Source organism: Sinocyclocheilus anshuiensis, unplaced genomic scaffold (assembly GCF_001515605.1).
Source record: "Sinocyclocheilus anshuiensis isolate Anshui unplaced genomic scaffold, SAMN03320099.WGS_v1.1 scaffold543, whole genome shotgun sequence".
NCBI classification, from domain to species: domain Eukaryota; kingdom Metazoa; phylum Chordata; class Actinopteri; order Cypriniformes; family Cyprinidae; genus Sinocyclocheilus; species Sinocyclocheilus anshuiensis.
The window spans coordinates 350130-363571 of NW_015552590.1; the positions used below are offsets into that span (position 1 = coordinate 350130).

Consider the following 13442-nt stretch of genomic DNA (forward strand, 5'->3'; position numbering starts at 1 on the left):
TATTCATATTCATATTAGTATTATTATTATTAAATTGTAGTTATGTATTATTTTTAAAAATTACCTACATTTGCATATATATAGTCCAAAATCGATTTTTAAATTACCTTTAGACAAGATGTATAATATAAAATTACATACCAATATTCATATTAGTGCTGTCAAACGATTAATTGTGATTAATCGCATCCAAAATAAATGTTTTGTTTACATACTATATGTATGTGTACTGTGTATATCTATTGTGTATATATAAATACACACACATACAGTATATATTTTACAAAATATTTACATGTATATATATTTTTATATTCTTATATTTTATATTATATATAAATATATTTAATATATAAACATAACATCTTAAATATATACATGCATGTGTTTGTATTTATATATACACAATAAATAAACACAGTGTACACATATTACGTAAACAAAAACTTTTATTTTGGATGCGATTAATCGTTTGACAGCACTAATTCATATACAACAATAATAAATATCATAATACATATTAGCAATATATTTTTGGCCATGTTTTGTCTACTTTGAAATATATTAACAAATATATATTTTGGATACATGGAATTTAGAACCCTTTGCATAGAATACTGCATAAAAAAACGTAGAATAAATACAATAGTATGCAGTGCTTGTTTGAAAGCAGACTCATGTTAGCCTTTAAAAGCCTTTGTTGAAGGGAACTGTGAAAAGACTGTAGAGAGCAAGCTGTGGAGAGCAAGAGGAAAGAAAAAAAAAAGACACGCAGGAGGGACACTCAGCACATTTTCAAGGTTACAGTCCTTCCTGTCACATAAAGATATAAAGTTTATGAGCTTTAGCATTTCCTTTGTGCTATAAATGTGGATGTGTAAAATAAGGCAGCTTCTCAAGCCCAGAGGGCAGAAAGCCCATCGCTCATGTTCTATAATGTGCAACCTCAATCTCTAGACACAGATGACTATGATTGCTCTGTAAATTCAACAAGACCTTTTGCCTGTGCTGTGATTTTACAGAAAGCGACAATCCATGGTGCAACATGTTTATACAAATGCAAGTATAAGTGAAGCTCAGGACAAGTCAAAGTTTGGCTAATTAGCATGATTTAATTAGCCCATACTAATTTACTGAAACAAACAATTCCCAAACATTTCCCTTTCTTTGTGCTGTTAGTGCCAGATAGCAAGCTACTTGCTCTATTACTTTAGCATAGTGCCAACTGTTTTCTATTGGCTAGAACAAAATATCACAATAAGCTATGTTTCTGAACAGATACTGAATAAAAATCCTGAATTAGTCTAAGTGTAGTATTATTGTGTGATATGGTTAACCTTCAGATAGCAAGCTAACAGCTTAGCCTACTAGCTAGCGCTAACTGGGTTAAAAAAAATAGCTAGAATCGGATATGATAACAAGCTATGTTTTGAACAGGTAGTGAATGGAAATGCTAACAGTTAGCTTTCTTCAGGATGTGATTAGTATTTTTCTTAACAGAGTGTCTATTTACATTAAGTGCAAATAGCCCACCTTGTTGGCAGAGGCTATTTACACTAACTCTGCCCACCAACGTGTGATTGGGGTAGTCAACACTACAAAAGACACTGATCAATCATCAGTTCCAGTGGCGTAGGTCGTAAGGTGCATGCTTTTTAAATCGATCGAACCAAACTTTATTTCTCCCTTTACAAATCTCATATCACATCATAAAGCAGATAGCATACGTACGTCTGCAAGAGGTATGTTAAAGATCACTGATCTGGAAAGCATCTGCTGTGTACAAACATCTGACAGATGTCTGTAAGATGTCAGTTTTATATACATTTTAAACCATAAACATCTTAAAGACGTCTAATAGACATCTATTTGACATCTGATAGGAAACGTCCTATAGACGTATTGCAGATGATCAAACACTCTAAAAAATACGTCTTGTAGATGTAAATGCAGACGTCAAATAGACGTCTCTGAGATGTATGGGTGCTATTTTCAGGGATTATTTTTTTATAAAAATGAAGAAAATAATCAAAAAGTTCAAAATAAAGTAACGGGTAGGATTAGGGTGGGTGTAGCGAGGGTTTTATTGTCCCAATAAGGTGGCATCCATTTAATAATTTGAATTAAAATTATCATCATCATGTACACTCAATACGTTATTATTACGTACTGTTTTATAATGTACTACAATACTGAGGTGCAGATAATTGCCACTATTTGAAATAAGTAGTATAAATAGCAGAACATCTTGTAAATAGAATCTATCTCTATTTGCACTTAGTGTAAATAGAATCCATTGCTATTTGCACTTAGTGTAAATAGCATCTATCGCTAAGAAAATATGCTATTTTCACTTAGTGCAAATAGCCGCTGCCTTTTCTTAACCATACTGGAGTACTACCCATAGGAAAGAAAAATCAAAAGTGAGATCTCTTTAACATCTCAAATACTTCTCCTAGACAGAAATGAGGTTACTTTAAGATCGAATGGAGATTTTTGCTTGAGTCTCCTGCTTCTCAAACTCTAACAATCTCACAATGGTCTCCTTTAAAGCTTTAACAGAGATCTCAACAACATCACACACTGTGCTCAAATATTTCTCCTTAGCTAGAGACTCTGGATCTCTCACATTTGTCTCTTTTAAAGCTTTAGAATAGATCTCAACAACATCACACACTGTGCTCAGATTTTTCTCCTTAGCTAGAGACTCTGGATCTCTCACATTTGTCTCCTTTAAAGCTTCAGAAGAGATCACAACAAAATCACACACTGTGCTCATATATTTCTCCTTAGAGACTCTGGATCTCCCACATTTGTCTCCTCAAAAGTTTAGATTAGAGATCTCAACAACATCACACACTGTGCTTAGATTTTTCTTTTTAGCTAAATAATCTAGGGGTCTCAAATTTGTCTCCTGTAAAGCTTTAGAAGAGATCTCAACAACTTTACAAAGTGTGCATCAAGTCAAGTACTTGAAAGGCACTAAATAAAAGGGGGAAAATCATAAATTCAGAGTTAAAGACTATATTGAGAGAGAAATTATTCAGAAATAAGGATAATGTTACTTTTTATAGGGTAATGTTTATGTACTTAGGCACATAATTTGTTGTTGGAAATAGTAATGTACCAAATGCCTTAATCAAAACTGATCTACAGAAAATGTAACCCTGGAGCTTTCTTTGCTGAAAGGCACATAAATGGCTTATGACTCAGTCTTGATTATTAATTGACTAATTTGATGTTTGAACTAATATTGAGGCATTTGACTTGGTGCACACTTTGTAAAGTTATTGAGATCACTTCTGAAATTTAGAGGAGACAAATGTGAGAGCGCCAGAGTCTTTAGTGTAAGAGACAAATCTGAGCACACTGTGTAATGTTGTTGAGACCTCTTCTAAACTTTTGAGGAGACAAATGTGAGAGATCCAGAGTCTGAAAAATCTGAGCACAGTGTGTGATGACGATGAGGTCTCTCCTAAAATTTAAAAGGAGACAAATGTGAGAGTGTTAGAGTTTTTGTCTCAGGAAACATGTTTGAGAAGCAGGAGACTCAAGCAAAAATCTCCATCGTAACCTCATTTCTGTCTAGGAGAAATATTTGAAATGGTAAAGAGATCTCTTTTTTATTTTATTTGTCTTCCCTCTCGTTAGCTTCAATGTCATTTATCTACACCATTTCAATCAAAGACAATACATGCATTGTCATATTTTAAGTTGTTTTATGTAGACAGTGTTTTATTGCACAGTGATTAACAGAGGAAACCATAACCTATATTTACATGCAAAAATGGGCTGTACAAGACACAATTTTAATACTAAACAAAGCAACAACAAAAACACTGGCACACTAGTGTTACATTTGTTAAAAAAAGGTATTGCTCTTATACTAAACATCTTGCACTTGTAAGTCCTTTCTAGTGTGTTTGGAAAATGTGGTGCATACAATGCTGGACATTGAAGATAAATTTAAAGATTTAAACTAGTAACCCTTGATATTCTGAAATGTTTAATGCTAAAATGACAGTTTTAGTATTTACAATATTAGTCAAAGTTTAAAGTTTCTCCTAAAATAAAACTGAATACATCTTAAGACAAAGCTGATATCTCCATGAGACATAAAAAAGAATCACCCCTTAGTATCCTGAGCGTAGCGTAATCTCTGTCAGAGCCATAGCCTTGTGGGCAGCATGGATGTGAAGGCACAACTGTACCTCAGACAACATGGGTTCTAATCCCAGCTAAAGGTTCTTTCCTGCTCCTGTTCAATTCTCACCTGTCCAATTGTTTCCTGTCTCTACTCCTACTGTCCTGGCCATTAAAGGTGAAAACCCCATTGCAATAAAAAAAGCAACAGCAACCTCTGAGTAGTAAAACATTTTTATAATGGAGTCTTGCAAGAGATTACAGCAAGACAATAAAGAGATCCCCCATGTTTCTCTCACATTGTCATTTTGGATTCCTTTCTTTCAGAACTTTCTCATGTCTCAGTTGTGTCTACTTTTAATTCTCCTAAGGATTTGACTGAAATGAGAAATACATGAGAATCACCACTAAGTCTCCTGAGCTTAGGTTAGAAAGAGCAACCACTGAGCAATAAAATATTCCTATAATGGAGTCTTGATAGAGATTGCAGCAAGACAATAAAGAGATATTCTATGTTTGACTCTTTTTTTCTCAAATATTTCTCATGTCTCATTTGTGTCTACTTCCATTTCTCCTAAGGGATTTTAGGAGAAACATCTGAAATGCTGTTGATACTAAAATGAGAGATATATGAGAATCTCATCTAAGTCTCCTGAGTTTAGGAAAAGCAACCACTGAGCAATAAATTTTTCCTATGGGTAAGCCTACTAATCTAGCATCACACTAGTAACTTGTTAAAAAAAAATGATTAGCTAGAACAGGTTGTTATGATAGCATGTTATGTTTTTGAACACATACTGAATGGGAATGTTAATGCTTAACTATCTATGATTAGTCTTTTTTTAATTGTAGTGGAGTACTAGCATGTGAGATATTGTGATTTTGTACACAAAACTGTACGCTCTTCTGATGTGAGACAAACGAGAATAAATGTGACAGATCAAGAAAATCTTCGCCGTGAAATGTGCACGGCATCATGTCCTTTCCTGTGTGTATTTTCAGGGAAGTTAATTAAATGTGTGACTCTCTTTGTCTCAATTTTGTTATCTTCTGCACCGCTCTATGCCGTCTTTGTTAAGTTATTCATTTCACACATCTACCGTCAGTCAGTCTGACACCGGCAGACACCGTCTGAATAATAATAAAAAAAGATATAAAGTCCTTATCAGGCCCCAATGATCTAAATAAAATCTGTGTGAGAAGGACCAAAACAGTGGGGAAACGTGAAGATAAGCGACCGTACTGAAACACACATTCACACACACAGCCGAAATCTCTTTATTCTCTATTCTTTAGTCTCTAGTGAATAGCCGTGGTCACCTGAAGGCAAGCTCCATTCCTCAATGACAAAACAAATCCCCACACAACCAAGAAAAATAGCCAAGAAAGAGTTTCAAAATAACACACAGTGATCCAAAGGCAGTGATCCCAATGCAGCTCGCTAGTTTTTTTTTTTTTTTTCCCCGTCAGAACAAAATAAAAGAGAATCTAAAAACACTTCGTCAAGGTTAGTTAGGCACTTAAGTCGATGTCAAATACCTGCAAGACTGTTTACTCAGGTTTATCAACGTAGCAACCCACATTTCAATTGGGCTGAACACAGTAAAATACAACATGAAACGACATTCACAATTCATTAAACCGTCTGTAATGTGATATTTCTAAGTGAAAATGTTATAGCTGTCAATTTTCTCTTGGATCTTCATTAAAGACTATCGCAAATAAAGTGATACTAGTAGAGTTTTCTGCTCAGAATGTTAGATGTGACATACTGTTTCATGCTACATTACCAAAGCTAAAAAGTCAAATAAAGCATTTCTCTTTTGTTTGTGTATGTTTATGTTTGTGTATGTTTGGTTTTCTATTAGACTTTGGACTAACTATTTTACTGTCGTTGCATAGCGCTAAGCTAATGGAATTTGCACATTTGCTTTTGTTTTTTGTTTTTTTGTACAGTTAAGAACTACTACTCCAGATGTTAGCATACTAGCTAGCTACAATCATATATATATATATATATATATATATACTGTATATATATATGCCGAAGAGCAATCAACCATAACTTCAGGCGAGCAGGCTCAGAAGTTGGGAATACGTGGAAAGTCACCACTCCCGAATGAGTTCGCGCGAGAGAACGTAATCTTTTAGTTTTAAGTCAGTTTGAACAATCCGGAAAAGCGCAAGTAAGTACCATTTTGATTAGTCGTCTTACCTACAATGACTGTGCACTGTGTAAACAATGAGTGACGTATACGCGCGAGAGATCACTTCCTCGTCCGCCATTTTTGGAACAGTCTGCGAACCTAAAAATTACTTTACTTTAAAAATGACATTTTAAATAGCTTAACAGCTCAAATAATACACATATATTAACAGAAAAATTAATGTAAATTGTAATTACAATGGAAGAGAATGGGGCCAATCTTGAACACTCACTGTTTCAATAGTATAGCTACAAAACGTAAACAATATTCTACAAATAACAATAAAACAAGAGTGTTAACTCTTGTAAGAGTGTGATTTTAGTGTGGGAAAAAAATGCTTATTACATCCAATTCTATAACTTTATCGCTATAGCAATGCCATAAGCCCTAAAACAACTGTAAAAAATTACATTTGAACAGCTTAACAGCTCCAACAAATACACAAACTTCAACAAAAAAATGAACATAAAAGTTTTTATAAAATTATAAGCTTTACATTTCTGTTTTTATATGCTTCAAAATTTACTTTTGCCTCACAGTAACCTTAAAACAGAGGAACAAGTTAAAATTACGCACTGCAATATTGTGCACAATAAGACTACTGACATTTATTAAGGTCGTAAGTGAGGTCAATGCTAGTGTCACGCTATCTTTAACCCACAAGGCTAGTTTGTCTTAACTTTTCTGACCAAAATAAAAAAAAATAAAAAAACACGAGTCTGGCTCATATGACCATTCTCATACAGATGTTTCTCTCCCACTTCTTCTCTCTATCTGTCCCAGATTCATATACCTCCAGGAGTGAGAGTTGATATCTGCTCTGCGGACTGATAATGTAAATTATGAATGCTCAGTTACGACAGGTGTGCAGAGAGCAATCCGAAACCGGTCTGCGGTGGAACAAAGCGGCCCGAGTTTTCTCCTCAAAGGAGCATGTACTTCCATACCTCCGTCTTCAAGACGCACGATTTTATCTACTTTGAAACCGAACCAAGACTAAGATTGAAATGGAACATAAAATGTAAATGTGCAAGTTTCCCCTCCAAGCGAGGTCTTCGTTTGCTTTAAAAAGCCTGGCATATGCGTGCGAACACTTTACGAGTGGTTCAACTCAAGGTGAGGATGATGAATACCTCCATATGTTCATTTATTATGGCCATAACTAAATACACACATTCTCTAGACATGAATGATGTAGCTCATGCGTCTCAACAGTTAAACATGCCCGGCTGCAATACATCAGCGTTTTAGACGTAAACTAGGCTGCAGTTTCCATATAAACCTCTTTTCTTGTTGTCTGTCACCACAATGTCAGAAAACGCAATCCTCACTTCATCATGGGGAGAAACAGTAATTGCCTTTTAGCAGAAACCCATTATTACATTAAGCCGACTGTGCTTATCTTGCATGGAACTGACTTCAAACGACTGCAGATTTGTTGTGGGTTTAATTCTGTCAAACACTCTTAAAATGAGGAAATAATGGGCACTTTTTGGCGTTAAGATGGAAATTGCACTTTAAAGGTTAAAGTCTTGACCTGCAGCTACAGATGTCGATGGACCATTATGATGTTTTCAGCTGAATTCGAGACTGTTTACGTCAAGTCTGATGCACAACTAAACATAAATAAAACACATATCGAAACTATTCAAGCCATGTCTTTAGCTAGTTTCATAATTGTCTAAATAAATAGATTCATCACATGAACAATTAAAGGGATCATCTTTTTATCTTTTAAGATAAAAAGAGTTCACTGCACTATGAAAAGAAGAAGAAACCAAGCTGCAAACTTGACTTTTTTTTATTTTTGAAAGAAGTCTCTTATGCGCACCAAAGCTGCATTTATTTGATATAGTAAAAGCAGTAATATTGTTATTAAAATAACTATTTTTTTTGCCTTTATTTAGATAGGACAGTGTAATGACAGGAAGCGAAGTAGGAGAGAGATAGGGGGCAGGATCGGGAAAAGTCCACGAGCCGGGATTCGAACTCGGGAAGCCCATAGTGCAATGGCGCTGTATGTCGGCGCGATGCCCACAAGGCTATCGGCACCGACACTTTTTTCTATTTTTACATATTTTAAAATATAATTAATTTCTGTGATGCAGCCTGAATTTTCAGCCCATTACGCCCAGTCTTCAGTGTCACATGATCCTTTAGAAATTATTCTAATATGCTGATTTGCTGCTCAACAAAAATTTCTTGTTATTATCAATGTTCAAAACAGTAGTGCTGCTTAATATTTTTGTTGAAACCGTGATGCATTTTATTTTTTAGGATTTTTTTATGTATAGAAAGTTCAAAAGAACACCATTTATTGGAAATAGAAATAAAAGTAACTGTAATAAATGTCTTTACTGTCACTTCTGAGCAATTTACTGCATCCTAGCCGAATGAACTTTTAACAATAGTGTATACAGTATATAAAACCATTGTGAACTCACCGCGGCAGTGCACACCCTCGTCATATCCATCCTCACAGTCTCGTACTCCATTGCAGAGTGTACTGAAATGAACACACCTGTGGGTACCGAGGCATTGGAGGTGATTGACGGGACATCTCACCTTTACCTGCCGCAAGCCTGGAGAAGAGAAGAACTTTTAATGAAACCTTGACAAATTCAACTTCTTCAAACTACGTTAACATTTATGCATTTGGCAGACACTCACAAAAAGAGGAACAAAGCAGTTCATCAAAGAGCCAACAGTATTCGTAATACACAATGCCAAGTTTATCAGACAGCTAGACTACGATGCAACACAGAAACTAGTTTTCAAATATGTTAAAACATTTATCACAAGTCCTGGAAAAAAGTTTTGATCATTCGCTATCATCAAACTTACAGTAGATTATTGCAGCAACAGTTGTGGGCTTTAATATTGCGTTAGGCTGTAATGATGTGTGAAGGTAGTGTAACTTTTTGGAATAAAATTATGTCTTGCATTTGCTAACACAAGAAGTTTGCAGTCAGTTAAGCTCACGGTCAGTTAAGTATGAATTTATAAACATAAAAAGAAATGGATTGTTTTTTAATACTGACTAATTTGGTAAAGACACTGCTCTCAGTTTGTAACAAAGCTACTTTCAGATTCTATACTAGGCTGGTAGATCTGTGTTCCTGCCACGTCTCAAGTGCTTAATAAACAATTAAATGTTATAGAGGTTTAAAAATCAGATTACTTTTTTAAAATGCTTGACATGACTGCATGATGACAGCAGAAAAATTGTCAAAAAAACGTTGGAGTAGGACTGAATTTTCAAATTTCTAGTAAACTTCACAAAATACCAAATAATGCAAGTAACACACTGAATTGACCCTTCCCTGGGAGTTTGACTGACAGGTGATCTGACCAATCATAACAGCGAATCTGCCATTCTGTCCGAGGTGTGTTCACGCTATATCGTAATTATCGTAATTACGAGATACCAACTTGAAAAAAGCATTCACGTCCTCGTAGAACTCGGAATTTTCTGAGAGCTACGGCTTGTACCACATGACCGCTGCACCTCACAAGGAACCAGAGAAAAATGGCGGTGCTTCCAGTAGTAAAATGTAATTAAGCAGTTATGTCATAATATTTATGTTTTAAAATTCGTGTAATTGACTTTTGTCAATGTAGATGTCTTCATACAAAAGTAATGTGAACATAATGTGAACAGCACCGAGCTGAACATCATGTGATGTCTTCTTGGAATTGCAGTAATTATGACATGGCGTGAACGCAGCATAGATTACCGTCGGTGGACTTGAAATTGAAAATTGTGTATATTAACGTCTTTCCGTGATTGAAACAAGATAATTTCTGATGTTCATTCATGTTTATTTCATGCTATAACTCGATACAGCTCTGTCACGACACATTAAAGAGCCACAAAACGGTATTTATTTTGTGTATTTCTTAAAAATGACAAAATTAGAAAGCTAAAACTTTGTTTCATAGCAAGAGTAACCTGTTCTGTCTTGTCTGTCAACGTGTTGTCAGTGTCCTCTTTGCTCTGCAATGTATTTGTGAGAATGAGAATGTGTGGCGTAAGGTGGGGGGGTCTTTGCGAATGGTCAATTACACGTAAAAAAAAAAACTTTGAAGTAGAAAAACTGAAATAGTACTTTCTTGTAAAACAAATAATTGTAAATAATAATTATCTGCAGTGTTGGGGGTAATGCATTACAAGTAACGCAAGTTATGTAATCCGGTTACTTTTCAAGTAACCCATTACTTTTTAAGATCATTAGTTATTGTTTTATTTGTGTGCAGGACATTTTAAAAATCTAATCAACCTTCTTCCTTCTTTATAAAAAATAAAGGTTTCAAAAGGAAGTTTTCACAGCAATGCCATAGAAGAACCATTAAAGAACCTTTTGTGGAATGGAAAGGTTCCATGGATGTTAAAGGTTCTTCATGGAACCATCAATGCCAGTAAATAACCTTTATTTTTAAGAGGACAAAAAAAAGAAGCAACCACATTAATAATACAATAAAATACAATTACAATTAGGGTTGGGTATCGAGAACAGGTTCCATTTTAGAACGAGTTCCAAATGTCCAATAATCGGTTATTCGATAAGACATGTGCATTTCGATTCCGCTTAACGATTCCCGCGTTCACATTTTAATGTGATTTTAAACTATTTAAGTGCAGGAAGGGAAAGAACTTGCACACTGTTTGCGTGCAGCGCACACATCTGGAGTGCAAGCACAGAGAACAGTGGTCCCGATGCAGGTTCCTGACCTATGTCCGTTCTCGAACTGTTCCGTGCATTTCCACAAAGGTTGTTCCGGGCCAGAACTGACTTCTCTTTCACATTTATCAACCAGTATGCACGAAATACGTCAGTATATCATCATAAACACAGCCGTTTTTTTTGTCTTAAGTGAACGTAAACAGATGAGAAAGAAAACGCAAGTGTAACAGTATTTTTAGATCTGTGTGTGTTCGGTGTTAAAGAGACAGCCGTCTAATAAACATGCTGCCTATCATTAATGTTAATCAAAGAACAAAAGAAAATCATTAACTGACTGAATATCTTTCGTAAATTTAATGAGGATTAATCAATATTTTATTTATGAAAAGAAAACTATACAGTGTTTTTAAACTTTTTATTTCAATTTCTGTACCTGACATTTGTTCAGTTGCTAATTAATTTGTTTACTTGTCTTTAACAATTTAATGTTTGAAATTGATATTAGTCTAGTTGTTTTTTTTTTCTGTGGTATTTTTTTTGATAAAACCATAGATATAAAACAGAATAAATATGTTTACATCTAAATATTTGACTTAAAATTTGTTTAATGGATTTTTTTATCTTATTGAAATCGGAATTAGGAATCGATAAGCAGAATCGGAACCGGAATCGGAATCGGAATCGATAAAATTAAAACGATACCCAACCCTAATTACAATACAATTTAAATGACAGAAAGTATTCTTGTTTTATTCAGTATTATGTACTCAAAAAAATTTCAAACCAAGTATCAACAGAACCAAACAAAGATGTCATAAACGTACTCAAACAAAACAGATGAACAACACAAGTTCTTCTAAAACCCTCCACGTTCTTGTTTTCCCTCTCCATGCAGCATAAATACAAATAAAAGCCGTAAAACCGAGACTCACCCCCTTAACTCAATTCATTGGGGTGCTGTGTATAAATGTGATGAGCAAAGCTATTTTAATATTCAACTCCCAGCACAGTTCCTCCTAAATAAGTCTCTTAAGCACGCGAGAATGTAGCACGCCGCCAGCTGTCTCTTGTGAATCACCGATTGTGGATTGCTTGATTTCTGGGGTGTCACAGGGGTGCGGCTATACCACTGCCAAAACGCCAATATTGATCTCCATCCAGATCCCCGAACGTCTCGGCCTACAGTACGTCTGCCTCCTTAACTTTCAATTTCCTTGTAAACGATCACCCGAGTGGGTTTATTCAAGAGGTTTTTGGAGAAAGGAAGTGTATACACAGGTTTCCCCCCAAGGCTTTTCCCAGCGGACCTCTGCTCCACTTTCATAATCCCGGTAAAAAGAGAATATGTAATTCAACAAATAGGAGAATTGTTTAAAAATATCCTCTCAGTGTCTCTCGCGCTTCCTCTCAGGGCCTCCGGATCTCCAGAGAGGTTTAAAAGTATCTAGGCAGCAGAAGTCAAGATGGAACCTGGAAGATATTGAGGGTGATGTAACCTCATTAATGCAGCATTTACTATTGTTTTAGTCTCTCTTTGATGGCTTCAAACAAGGCCGCCCTCCAGCACGACAGCGTATAAGAAGGGGGTCTTGCTTAAAGACTAATTATGAAGGAATTCTTTTGAAACCAACAGAGGCACAGACATTCCGAAAATGTCAAAAATAAGTGTTTTTGTTTTTATATTACATGCATACCTGCTACAGTTGGGGCCCTCATGTGGTACACTAACAAACTGACTAACTAACTAAAGTTATATATGTTTAGTTAAAATATCAAAATCAATTAAAAATGTTTTTAATAGTTATATATAATGAAATAAATAAATGTTAAGTTATATGTGTTGTTTTTAAATTTCATAAAACAAAAACTTCAATTACAAATAAATAAATTGAACAAATATACATGATGAAATAAACTATATAATGCATAATTAACTATAATGTATACAATATTTTAAACAGTCATAATTTAGTTTAAATCTGTAAATTAAATACATATATACATATATACATATATATATATATATAGTTTTTTTACAAAAACAAACTTGTAACTTGTTTTTTTACAAGTTAGATAATTCGATGAATTTTTCAAGTAACTAGTAAAATTATGCATTACTTTTAAATTTACAAGAAATAAAAGTTACTCCAAGTTACTTTTTCAAATAAGTAACACCAGTTACTTTGTTTTCCCATTTATTGACTGACTTCTCTTTTTTTAATATTTAAAAAACTATATTATTATTATTTTATTTATTTTTTTGCATTGAAAAGAAAGTGTTGAACTTTTGAAATGTACAGGTGCATCTCAATAAATTAGAATGTCATGGAAAAGTTCATTTATTTCAGTAATTCAACTCAAATTGTGAAACTCGTGTATTAAATAAATTCAGTGCACACAGACTGAA

The 13442-nt window shown here is 34.5% G+C and overlaps 1 pseudogene; it reads right to left on the bottom strand.

Annotated features, from left to right (window-relative positions):
• Positions 1-13442, bottom strand: part of LOC107665510 (low-density lipoprotein receptor-related protein 1B-like) — a 312996-nt pseudogene that overhangs the window by 239538 nt on the left and 60016 nt on the right.